Below are 12721 nucleotides of genomic sequence, written 5' to 3' on the forward strand. Positions count from 1 at the left end.
CACTCCAGCCTGGGCAACAAGAGTGAAACTCCGTCTCAAAAAAATAAATAAAATAAAATAAAATAAAATGATAAAAAATAAAATTAAATTAAAAAAAAAACAAAGTCTTGCTCTGTCTCCTAGGCTGGAGTACATTGATCTCCGCTCACTGCAACCTCCACCTCCTGGGTTCAAGTGATTCTCCTGCCTCAGCCTCCCAAGTAGCCGGGATTACAGGTATCTGCCACCATGCCTGGCTAATTTTTTGTATTTTTAGTAGAGACGTGGTTTTACTATGTTGGTCAAGCTGGTCTCAAACTCCTGACCTCAGGTCATCCACCTGCCTCAGACTCCCAAACTGCTGGGATTACAGGCGTGAGCCACCATGCCCGGCCAGGGATTACAATTCAACATGAGATTTTGGTGGGACAAATATCCAAACCACATCAATGTCCTTATTAAAGAGGCTCCAGGGGCCAGGCGAGGTGGCTCACAACTGTAATCCCAGCACTTTGGGAGGCCAAGATGGGGAATCACCAGGTCAAGAGATTGAGACCATCCTGGCCAACATGGTAAAACCCTGTCTCTACTAAAAATACAAAAATTAGCTGGGCATGGTGGTGCATGCCTGTAATCTCAGCTACTCAGGAGGCTGAGACAGGAGAATTGCTTGAACCAGGGAGTTGGAGGTTGCAGGGAGCTGAGATTGTGCCACTGCACTCCAGCCTGGTGACAGAGTGAGAAGAGGCTCCAGGGAGCTTGCTTACCCCTTCCCCCATGTGAGGACACAGGAACCAGGAAGTGAAACAGCCCTCCCCAGGCACCGTCTGTGCGGATCTTGGACTTCCCAGCCTCCAGAATTGTGAGCAATGAATTTCTGTTTATAGGCTTCCCAGTTTGTGGTATTTCGTTTTAGCAGCCCAAACAGCCTAAGTAAGGGTTTGAAGAGGTGATTAAGTTAAAACGAGGTCATTAGGGTGCACCCCAGTCCCACATAGCTGATGTCCTTATGAGAAGCGGGGATCAGGACACAGACGCATTCCATGTGAAGGCCCAGGGAGAGGGAGACGTCTGCAAGCCAAGAGAGAGGCTTCAGGAGAAACCAGACCTGCGATGCTTTGATCTCCAGCTCTGGTCACCCGAACTGTGAGCACATCAGTGTCTGGTTTAGGGCCCCCTGTCCATGGCACTTTGCCCTGGGAAATGAATCCACAGGTATGTTCTGTTATCTCCATTCTACAAGCCAAGAAACCGAGGCTCTGAGAAGCAAAGGATTCACCCAAGGTCCCACAGCTAGTCAGAGGCAGAGCCCGCATTCCAGCTGGAGTCTTTGGGCAGCAGGGTGCAAGTCCTGGACGCGTGGCGGGGCTGCCAGGGAGTCAAGCGGGGCTTCAGACACTCAGGTCCGGAATCCTCCCAGGCCCCTCCCTGCGTTTGGCGGCTTCTCCCTCCAGGTCCGCTCTCCTCCTTCCTCCGCCTTGTCAGAGGCCCCTGAGCCCCCGCCCCTGAGTGCGGCCCTTCCCCAGCTCCTCCCCTCCCGGCCACGCAGGGCTTCAGCCAGCTGCACATGCGCACACACACTCAGTCACACCCACTCACACCCACACACTTGGACTCCCGCACACCCACAACCTCACACGTGCGCACACACACTTGCACACTCACATCCACGCACACGTCCCCCACACACTCCTCATTCACACCTCACACACCTCACACTCCTCACATATACACACACACTCCACACATTCCTCACAAAATCCTCACTCCTCACACACACTCCTCACACTCATCACACTCCTCACACACTCCATACACACTCATCACACACACTCCATACACACTCCTCACACTCCTGACACACTCCATATACACACTCCTCACACACTCCTCTCACTCATCACACACTCCTCACACACTCCATACACACTCCTCACACACTATATACACACTCCTCACACACACTCCATACACACATTCCTCACACATGCCATACACACACTCCTCACCCTCCTGACACACTCCATATACACACTCCTCTCACACTCATCACACACCTCACACACTCCATATACACACTCCTCACACCTGACACTCCTCACACACTTCTCACACACACTCACACTCCTCTCACACACTCCTCACACTTCTCTTACATTCTTCACTCTTCACACACTCCTCACATGCCTCACACACACATTCCACACTTCACACACTCCACACACGCACACACTCCAGACTCCCACACTCCTCTCACACTCCTCACACATTTCTCACAAACACTCCTTACACACCTTACCCACTCCACACATTCTTCACATACACTCCTCACATACACACTCCTCACATTTCTCACACTCCTCACACACACATGCCTCACACACGCCTCACACACTCCTCACACTCACACACTCATTTCTCAGAAACATACTCCTTACCCACTCCTCACACATTCTTCACTCCACATACACACTCCACACACACACTTCACACTCCTCACACACTTCACACACTCCTCACACTCCTCACACATATACTCCACATACTCCTCATACAGTCCTCACACTCCTCACACACACTCCTCACACACACACTCCTCACACACACTCCACACACTCCTCACACACACTCCATATACTCCTCACACACCCCGCATGCTCCTCACACACACACACTCCTCACACACACACTCCTCACACACACTCCACTCCTCACACACTCCACACACTCCTCACACACACACTCCACATAATCCTCACACACTCTTCATGCTCCTCACACACACTCCTCACACACACACTCCTCACACTCCTCACACACACACACTCCTTACACACACCTCACGCTCCTCACACACTCCTCACACACACTCCGCATACTCCTCACACACACTCCTCACACACACACACTCCTCACACACACTCCACACACTCCTCACACACACTCCACACACACTCCTCACACACACACTCAGTGTTCACCCGTTTCCCACAGCCACCCGAGGCTCTCCGTCCCGCCATCCTGAATGTCTGCTGTGAGACACCGCACAGCGGCTTTGGGGGCTCCCCTCGGTGACCTCCACGCCCTACCCGATGCTGACCTTCCGCCTGAGCAGCACCGAGGCCTGGAGCGGGGACGGCCGCTGCTCCCGGAGGTGCTGCAGGGTGTGGTGGCGCTGGGGCTCGGGGCTGGGGCTCGGGGCCGGTCTTTGGGCCAGCCCTCCAGGAATGGCTGAACCTGGAGAACGGAACTGATTCCTCCAAGCTGGGGAACGCAGGTTCTCCCCGGGCGCAGGCGCAGTGCGGAGTGGGGGGGCTGCTCTGCGGTGGCGTTTCCTGCCCTCCCACCACCCTGCCGGGATCCTCAGGCCTCCAGGCGCCCCGCAGAGACCCCCGGAGAGGGGATCTCTTTCACCGTGGGGAGGGGACGCGGGCCACAGTGTGTGTCATGGGCCAGGCTCCTCGCTGGCTGGGGCAGTGGCTCAGGGAGTCCAGCCAGGCCCCAGCGCGTGTCCAGTCCAGGAAATAAATTCGTGCAGTTCTTCACAAGCGGGTGTCACTTCCTGCCCATGACACACGCCAGGAGAGGGCTAGGCAGTCAAGAATGGGGTGATTCCAGCCAGTCTAGGGGGAGGTTGGGGAAGGCTTCCTAGAGGGATTGGCACCAGGGCCTAGATCTGGAGAATGAGTGGGAGTTGCCTGGGTGAAGGAAAAGGGAACAGCATTGCAGCTTGAGGGGAACAGCCCGTGCAAAGGGCCTGTCTGTGCAGGGAGGGACCCGGGAAGTAAAGTGGCAGAGAGGGTCTGCAGGGTGGAGCCCAGTGACTTGCGAGGAGGTGAGTCTTCTAGATGAAGCTGGAAAGGCTCCCAAGGGCTGGGCCATGCAGGGCCCTGAGGCCATGATGAAGACGCTTGTCTTCATCCAGCACCGGTTTGTGCTTGGAAGCCGGTACACAGGCTGTTGCGTGATAGAGAATAGGAGTCACAGCACTGAGGCCAACAGAAAATCTAGAGGCCAGTCCAGTGCACGTGCAAGAGGCCTGAGGGATGTATTCGTTGGTAAGAATATATATATATATATTTAAAAGCCAGGCACAGTGTCACGCCTGTAATCTCAGCACTTTGGGAGTCTGAAGCAGGTGGGTCACCTGAGGTCAGGAGTTTGAGACCAGCCTGACCAACATGGAGAAACCGTCTCTATTAAAAATACACAGTTAGCCGGGTGTGGTGGTGCGTGCTTGTAATCTCAGCTACTCAGGAGGCTGAGGCAGGAGAATCGCTTGAACCCGGTGGGCAGAGGTTGCAGTGAGCCGAGATCTTCCCATTGCACTCCAGCCTGGGCAACAACAGCAAGACTCTGTCTCAAAAAAAAAAAAAAAAAAAGCCTTCAGCACAGCAGCAACAATAATATTCAGTCTTTATTTCAAAACTGGAGAGACGTTGAAGATTCCTGGTTTATGGAGACATTTTATGATGGGGAAACCGGAGACCAGACAGACGAAGTGCTTTGCCCTCAGTGGGCAAAAAGAATTAATTCCACAAACATTTATTATTTATTTATTATTTTTGAGACAAGGTCTCACTCTGTCATCCAGGCTTGAGTTGCAGTGGCAAGATCTCAGCCCACTGCAATCTCTGCCTCCTGAGCTCAAGTGATCCTCCCACCTCGGCCTCCCAAAGTGTTGGGATTTACAGGTGTGATCCACCATGCACGGCCCTAACATTTATTGAGCACCTACTAGGTTCCAGGCACTGTGCCAGGGGCGGGGGATATAAAGAGGTGTGAGAGGCCTGTCCTGCCCTGCTAGGGGTGCGCTGGGCACAAACTGCATGGTCTGAGTGCAGGAAGGAGAGGAAGAAAGGCACGAGGAAGGTGGGAGAGAGGAAGGAGACGGTAATGATGATGACAAAATTCTCCTTACTGAGCATTTTCCAGCACCGGACATTGTGTCGAGACTTCTGTAAGCGGAAGCTTGTTAATTGCTGCGAGGCTGCTCAGAAGGGTTGCTATGCCATTTTACAGATGACAGGATTAGGGTCAGGGAGGGAAAGCGACCTGATCCAGGCCACACAGCCATGGGCTGCCTCGCCCCAGGCCTCAGTCAGGAGCAGGGCCCGCCATCTGGGCTCCGGAGCCAGGCCAGGCCCTCGCTCCCTCTTCCCCCAGAGCCTCTGCTCTGACCTCCTTCTGGCCTGACCAGGGGCCCAGGCACGAGCTAAGGGGATGGGGGCTGGGGACACCAAAGGGCCACTGTACTGGTGACACTGGGAGGTTCTGCCTCTTCCTCGTCCAGTGGAAGGGCCCAGGCTGGGCAGACAGAAGTCACAGAGAGGGCAGGAAGGGAAGATGAAGCAGGATGTATCGGCACTGCCGGGTCACCCTCCTCTCATCGTCTCTCTACCCTCCGTCTCCCCGCACAGCAAGGCCACCTCTGTAAGTCCACGGTCTGCACAAGGGAGGGGGTCTGCACGGGGAGTGGGCACTCTGTCCGTCCCCCTTTCCCCAGCCCCTCTCCAAGGCACAGTCTTGGACAAACCGTGTGTCTCCCCACATCACCTTTGCGCACGTGCCGCAGACCCGTTCTGCACTGACGGCCTCCTTGCTCCTGCATCCAGATATTCGCATTCATCCATCCATCCGTTCCTTCAGTCATTCATTCGACAAAAGTGTTCTGAGCCTCTACTCTGGGCTAGGCCCCAGGCTGGACACTGGGGACAGGGGGCGCATGGCCTCAGAGTGAAGAGAGATGTCATGAGTGATTACTATAGATGTGGTTAATGCTGAGACCAGGGGAGCAAGAGGGGAACCGAGGTGCCATGGGGTCAAAGGGGAGGGGCAATCACTCCAGTAGGGTAGTAGTCAGGGAAGGCTACCTGGAGGAGGTGGTAGACTCAAAGACTGAGTGGGAGCTAGTCAGGGAGGAAGACTGAGGACAAGTGTTCCAAAAGGAACAGCATGGGTGGAGGCCTGGACTGCCATGGATCATGGCCCACTTAAGGAACAGATAGGCAGATGGCAGGCCTAGGTCACATGGTACAACCTGGGGAGTTGGGGGGATGAGGCTGAGAGGCTGGCAGGTGCCAGGCTGGGCAGGGTCGTGTTGGCCATGGTAAAGATTTCAACTTCTCCCCAGAGTAATGGGAGGCTCTGAGCAGGGGAGTGACATGGTAAAGGTGAACTTCAGAATGCTCATCCGGCTGCATATACACCTGCACACACACACCTCATGTGCCTTCTTGTATACACATGCCTGCAATCCGCACCCGCACACACATGCCTGCAATCTGCACCCGCACACACACGCCTGCAATCCGCACCCGCACACACATGCCTGCAATCCATACCTGTACACACATGCCTGCAGTCCGCACCTGTACACACATGCCTGCAATCCGCACCCGTACACACATGCCTGCAATCTGTACCTGTACACACATACCTGTATACAAGCACGCCTGCACTCCCGGACACACACAGGGGTGCCCCTGAGTGCCTGACCCTGTGCTGAGCTCTTCACAACCCTGGCACCCCATTGGATCCTACAGGTAAGCTCATCGGATTATCTGCATTTTACAGAGGAGGAAACTGAGGCTGGGAGAGGTGGAGGGACTCGCCCAAGTCACACAAATGACAGCTCTGCAGAGCTGAGACTTGGTACCCAGGGCAGCTGGAGTTCAGCCTGAGCTTGTGACCGCTGGGCTTCGAGACCTCCTGGTGAAGAGGGACAGTGGCAGAGAGAGCCAGACACAGAGAGACCCAGCAACGCGCTTTCTAGGGACATTTCCCTCTCATTTGGAATCCTGAGCCTCCTGCTCACCCTGCAGGCCACACCCAGCCAACAGGCGGGTTTCATTTCCTGGGGAAACCACAGATGGAAAGTCCCAGACATGGGCTCTGTGTAACCTGGTGATCTTAAGAAGCTCCCCCAACCACTCTTCAGCCCTTTAATCATTTACAAAGCAGGGCCACACAGAGCATCTGTTTTCTTTCTGGAACATCAGAGCTGGCTGGGAAGTGGGAGGAGAGCTGGAGCAACCCCTGCATCCGCTTCCTCTTGCTGCCCTAACAACTGATCATAAAGTCAGTGGCTGAAACAGCACAGATTTATTTTCTTTTACAGCCTGGAGTAAGAGTCAAGATGTCGGCGGGGCCATGTTGCTTCCGGAGGCCCTAGGGAAATCCGTTTCCTTGCACTTCCAGCTTCTAGAGGCCGCCTGCCTTCCTTGGCTTGTGGCCTCATCCTCCTTCGTCAAAGCCAGACATGTAGCATCTTCTGGCTCCTCTCTCGCGCTCTGACCTGCCTGCCTCTCTCTTACAGGGATCCACTTTTGTGGCTAAAATGGTTCCCCCTTCCCCAGCCTGAATGTGATGACCCCCTTATCCATGGCTCCCCCATTGCCCAGGACAAGGATGGAGCCCATCACTGCTGCCCAGAGGACAGGGAGATCCCGTCCAGGTTTCCTGGAAAGGCATCAAGATGTTCCTGAGGCTCAAAGAAAAAAAAAATGGCTGGGCACGGTGGCTCACACCTGTAATCCCAGCACTTCGAGAGACCAAGGCAGGAGGACCACTTGAGCCCAGGAGTTTGAGACCAGCTTGGACAATGATGGCCAAACCCCATCTCTACAAAAAAAATTTAAAAATAGCTGGAGGTGGTGGTGCACACCTGTAGTCCCCAGCTGTTTTGAAGCAAGCAAGATCACTTGAGGCCTTGGGGCTGGGAGGTTAAGGCTGCAGTCAGCCACGACAGCTCCACTGCACTCCAGCCTGGGCAACAGAGTGAGACCCTATCTCAAAAAACAGAAAACAAAAAAAAGGTGCTCCCCAAGGAGCCGGCTCTGTGAGCCCAGACCTGTGGTCCTACTCCCTTGCCAGAAGTAAGAGCTGGCCTAAGGGACAGCTGAAGTTTGCTCTGAAGTTTGGTCCTCACCCCTAACTCCCTACAGATTCTGCAGATTCTCCTAGGAATCGGTACCTCCTGGTTTGGGGAATGGTCCCAGGAACTGATTAGTTGGGCTGCACTGGGCTCTGGACCTCTCTTCTGGGGGGAAGGGGAGGGGACTCCAGGGCCTGGGACCAAGGACATGTCCAGGGACTTTGGAGCAAGGAAGCCCCACCCTGCCCTATACCTGCTGGGCAGGGTGGAAGGACTGTCGCTCCCTCTCTGAGCCTCAGAGGCCTGTTAGAAAGATGGGGATAACCTCAAAGCTTCTCTCCTCGGTCCTGTGGGTCAAGGCAACTTGTTGAGCAAGCCCTGCATATTTAGAAGAGGCAGGGGTGCCAGGGACAAACCTCGTGTTAAGCAGACATGGGCCTTCATGGGGCTTCTATGCTACCAGAAGACAGCCATGGCCCTGCCTGGATCCGGAATCCTGGAGAGAAGGGGATCGAAGCAGAGCAGCTCTCTTACAGCTCAGCTGACACCCAGCACAAGCAAAACGATCTCTGTGGCTCCAAGGCACTGCGACATGGAGGTTGTGCATTACCACAGCACAACCCAGCCAGAGGCGACCAAAGCCCTCTCCCCAGCTGCGTCTAGTTTCAGCTGGTGTACTCCTTGCCGGCTCCCTTTCTCACCTCCCTCTGCTTTTAGGGACTCTGCAGCCCACGACCCCAGGCTGGATAAATCAGCAAACTAGCTGTTTCTCCCTCTCCCTCAATTCCCAGGATTCTTCGGTTGCTGGGGTCACGTGATTCTGCAGTCCAGAACTCCTCTCCCTTAGCGATCGGCTCTTCCCCAACCCCTCCCCAGCCTCTCTTCCCTGCAGCCCCAGAGCTTCCTGCTTGCTGGGCATAAGGCCTGCACCCCAATTATGGGTGCAGAACAGAGGCCACTCACCTGGGGTATGCCATGAGTAGAATTCAGGACATTCATGAACTTGGATGGGGAGAAAAAAAATTCCATCTCCGTTTTCTCGAACTACAGTTTAGTGTCTCCTCCCATGATGATCACGCCCAGCAAGCCCAGGCGTCAGCAGGACCCGCAGCACAGTTACCAACAGAAATCACGGCTACCTTCGGAGCACATCAAAGCTAGTGCAGATTTCTCAAATCTCACTCATCACTCCTTCATTACAGACCCGCTGCAGCATCTTGTTAATGCGTAGTAAAGAGACATTTATAAGGCCAGGCGCGGTGGCTCAAGCCTGTAATCCCAGCACTTTGGGAGGCCGAGGCGGGTGGATCACAAGGTCAAGAGATCGAGACCATCCCGGTCAACATGGTGAAACCCCGTCTCTACTAAAAATACAAAAAATTAGCTGGGCATGGTGGCACGTGCCTGTAATCCCAGCTACTCAGGAGGCTGAGGCAGGAGAATTGCCTGAACCCAGGAGGCGGAGGTTGCAGTGAGCCGAGATCGCGCCATTGCACTCCAGCCTGGGTAACAAGAGCGAAACTCCATCTCAAAAAAAAAAAAAAAAAAAAGAGACATTTATTATCACATCACTAATGTGATTTTTTTCTTTTCTTCTTCTTTTTTTTTTTAAGATGGACTCTCGCCGGGCGCGGTGGCTCAAGCCTGTAATCCCAGCACTTTGGGAGGCCGAGGCGGGTGGATCACGAGGTCAAGAGATCGAGACCATCCCGGTCAACATGGTGAAACCCTGTCTCTACTAAAAATACAAAAAATCAGCTGGGCACGGTGGCGCATGTCTGTAATCCCAGCTACTCAGGAGGCTGAGGCAGGAGAATTGCCTGAACCCAGGAGGCGAAGGTTGCGGTGAGCCGAGATCGCGCGCCATTGCACTCCAGCCTGGGTAACAAGAGCGAAACTCCGTCTCAAAAAAAAAAAAAAAAAAAAAAAAAAAAAAAAAAAAAAAAGATGAACTCTCACTCTGTGGTTCAGGCCGGAGTGCAGTGGTGTGATCTTGGCTCACTGCACCCTCTGCCTCTTAAGTTCAACGATTCTCCTGTCTCAGCGTCCTGAGTAGCTGGGATTACTGGTGTATGCCATCATGCCCCATTAATTTTCGTATTTTTAGTAGAGATGGGTTTCACCATGTTAGCCAGGCTGGTCTGGAACTCCTGACCTCAGGTGATCCAGCCGCCTCAGCCTCCCAAAGTGCTGGGATTACAGATGTGAGCCACCGTACCCTGCCGCAAATGTGGTTTTTAAATGTGTGGGGTTTTTTTAGGTGGGGCTCAGTCTCTACTAAAAATTAAAAAAATTAGCCAGCTGTGGTGGCAGGTGCCTGTAATCCCAACTACTTGGGAGGCTGAGGTAAGAGAACTGCTTGAACCTGGAAGGCGGAGGTTGTAGTGAGCCGAGACCGCACCACTACACTCCAGCCTGGGCAACAGAGCAAGACTCCGTCTCAAAAATAAAATAAAATAAAAATGGTTTTTAAAATATCTTGATAGCAATATTTCCAATGACTTGGTTTCCTGTGTCATCCTAGGTACTTGTTATGCATGTACAAAGAAGACAGGACATGAAGGTGTCAAAAGATGCCACAGCAGCCCACAGCACAGAAAAGGTCACAACCACCCACTGCAGAGAAAAGCACTGGGGACCCTGGCTATGTGGACAAGAAGCAGGAGCCTCAGGATTCCCAGGCACAGCGCGGAAGCCTGCAGGGGCCTGACAGGTGGGTGACCCGGTGTCCAAGGCAGGGCTGGGTGGGGGAGGGAGTGGCACCCTCTGATGGTCTGAGGCCTCTCTCCCTAGAGGACAGTGCCACAGGTTGGGGGCCAGGTCTTTCCAAAGTCCCTGTGACCTCCTCCTTCTGCATGAAACCCAGATTGAGTAGGAAAATGTCCCCAGGAGGAACCCTGTGTCAGAGACACCCCAGGAGGAAGCAGCTGCTGGCCACAAGAGAGGACTGGAGACACACTCGGCAGGCCACATTCCTGGGCTTCTCTGGGGCCAGACAAAAGCCTGTCCCTCCCTTCACCTCCACTAAGATCAGGGCACCCCAGGCTCTGCTCTGCCCTGGAAAGGTCCTTGTTTCACACTGACTCAGTCTCAGTTTTGGAAGGAGGTCAGGGGCTGCCTCCATGTCCCTTTTCCCTGCTGGTTCTCTGGAACCTTCCATCATAGCTGTCCCTGCCCCTCTTTCCCCTCCCAGGAGCAAAACTTCCACCCATCCAGGAGCTGGCCTCTCTAAGTCCTCTTGGATCAGGCCAGGCTCAGCCCTGGAGGCCACAGGCCAGACCCTGAGTTAGCCCAAGAGGCAGGGTGAGAAACCCACACCGTTGTGTGCCCAGCCCGTTTAAGGAACCCATGCCAACAAGAGCAAATCTAGCAGGTTGAGTCATTCACTCTCCAGTGATTAAGCAGGGATGACAGAGAAGTAGAGAAGTGTCAGCTCTGAAACCATGTGACCCTAGACTGATATCCTAGCTCTGCTATTTACCAGCTGGGTGGCCTTGGGTAGGTGATTTGACCAATACTGTTCCTCTGTTTCCCTACCTTGAATGTTATTGCAAGGATTAAATGAATTACTACAAAGTAAAGTACTAAATGTATGTCAGCTATCATTAGTATTAGTATTAGTATTATTACTACTATTATTATTGTGAGCCAGGAGGTGGGGACTGTGACATTGCCTGCTGACTCTCTTCTCTTCCCTAGGAATACCACACCCACCAGGCGCCGTGGCTCACACCTGTAATCCCAGCATTTTGGGTGGCTGAGGTGGGTGGATCACAAGGTCAAGAGATGGAGACCATCCTGGCCAACATGGTGAAACTCCATCTCTACTAAAAACACAAAAATTAGCCTAGTGTAGTGGTGCACACCTGTAATCCCACCTACTTGGGATGCTGAAACATGAGAATCACTTGAATCCGCAAGGCAGAGGTTGCAGTGAGCCAAGGTCACGCCACTGCACTCCAGCCTCTGACAACAGAGCAAGACACCGCCTCGGAAAAAAAAGAAAAGAAAGAAAAAAAGAAAGCACACTCTATCCCCTATCCTGGGTGTATGGTCATTTGGCCTAAAACTACATTTCCCAGCATCCCTTGCTGCTACATGTGGCCACGTGATCAAGTTTTGACCAATGAGATGCCCGCAGGAGTGATTTGGCCCACTTCCTGGGAATTTTCTTTAAAGAACGGGGGCAATGTCCCCTTTTTCTCCTTTCTGCTGACCAGAATGTGAGCATGGAGGCTGGAGCGGAAGTAGCTGTTATGCACCGTGAGGTTGAAGCCATGTGTTGAGGATAGCAGAGCAACAAGGCAATAGGAGCTGCAACCCCCAAGGTGCATGAAGCCCCTACCAGCCCCGGACTGCTTATATTTCCTTGAGCAAGAAATAAACTCTCGGTTGTTTAAATCAGTGTTATTTGAGGTCTGCAGTATTTGAAGCACAACCAAATCCTCTTTAACACGGGCACAGCAGTGAGTAACACGCATAGCCCCTGGCCTCTGGGAATCGCAGTCTAGTCGGGGAGAGAGACAGTATCCAGTAAACAAAGACGGGAGTCGTTGTGGTTGTGAAAAGAGCTGTGAACGGTGGGCCAGAGAACCTGGTTGGCCGTGGAGGAGGCACAGACCGACCCTGGGAGGACTCTTGGAGAAGGAGACAGCTAGCTACCATCTAACTGTGGGAAGAAAGTCCCTGCAAAGGGAACAAAGGAGCACAGAAGGAGGACGCTTAACTCTGTGATTCAGAGCACAGGCCTCAAGAGTCAGGGGTCCTGGGCCCCAGGCCTGGCCCTGCCTCTCCACTGCTGTGAGACCTGGGTAAGCCACTCCCCTTTCCCCTCTCTGAGGCAAAGTGCTCAGCAAGTTCCTGACG

At 53.5% G+C, this 12721-nt stretch overlaps 1 long non-coding RNA gene across 1 annotated transcript; it reads left to right on the top strand.

Moving 5' to 3' along the window:
• Window positions 1-235: 235 nt before the first annotated feature.
• Window positions 236-12356, top strand: LOC141582901 (uncharacterized). The gene is made up of 4 exons (XR_012515804.1): window positions 236-1194; window positions 6556-7059; window positions 9803-9923; window positions 12076-12356. It is a non-coding gene; the product is annotated as an uncharacterized LOC141582901 (long non-coding RNA).
• Window positions 12357-12721: the final 365 nt, after the last annotated feature.

This window comes from Saimiri boliviensis, chromosome 2 (genome assembly GCF_048565385.1).
Source record: "Saimiri boliviensis isolate mSaiBol1 chromosome 2, mSaiBol1.pri, whole genome shotgun sequence".
Lineage (NCBI taxonomy): Eukaryota > Metazoa > Chordata > Mammalia > Primates > Cebidae > Saimiri > Saimiri boliviensis.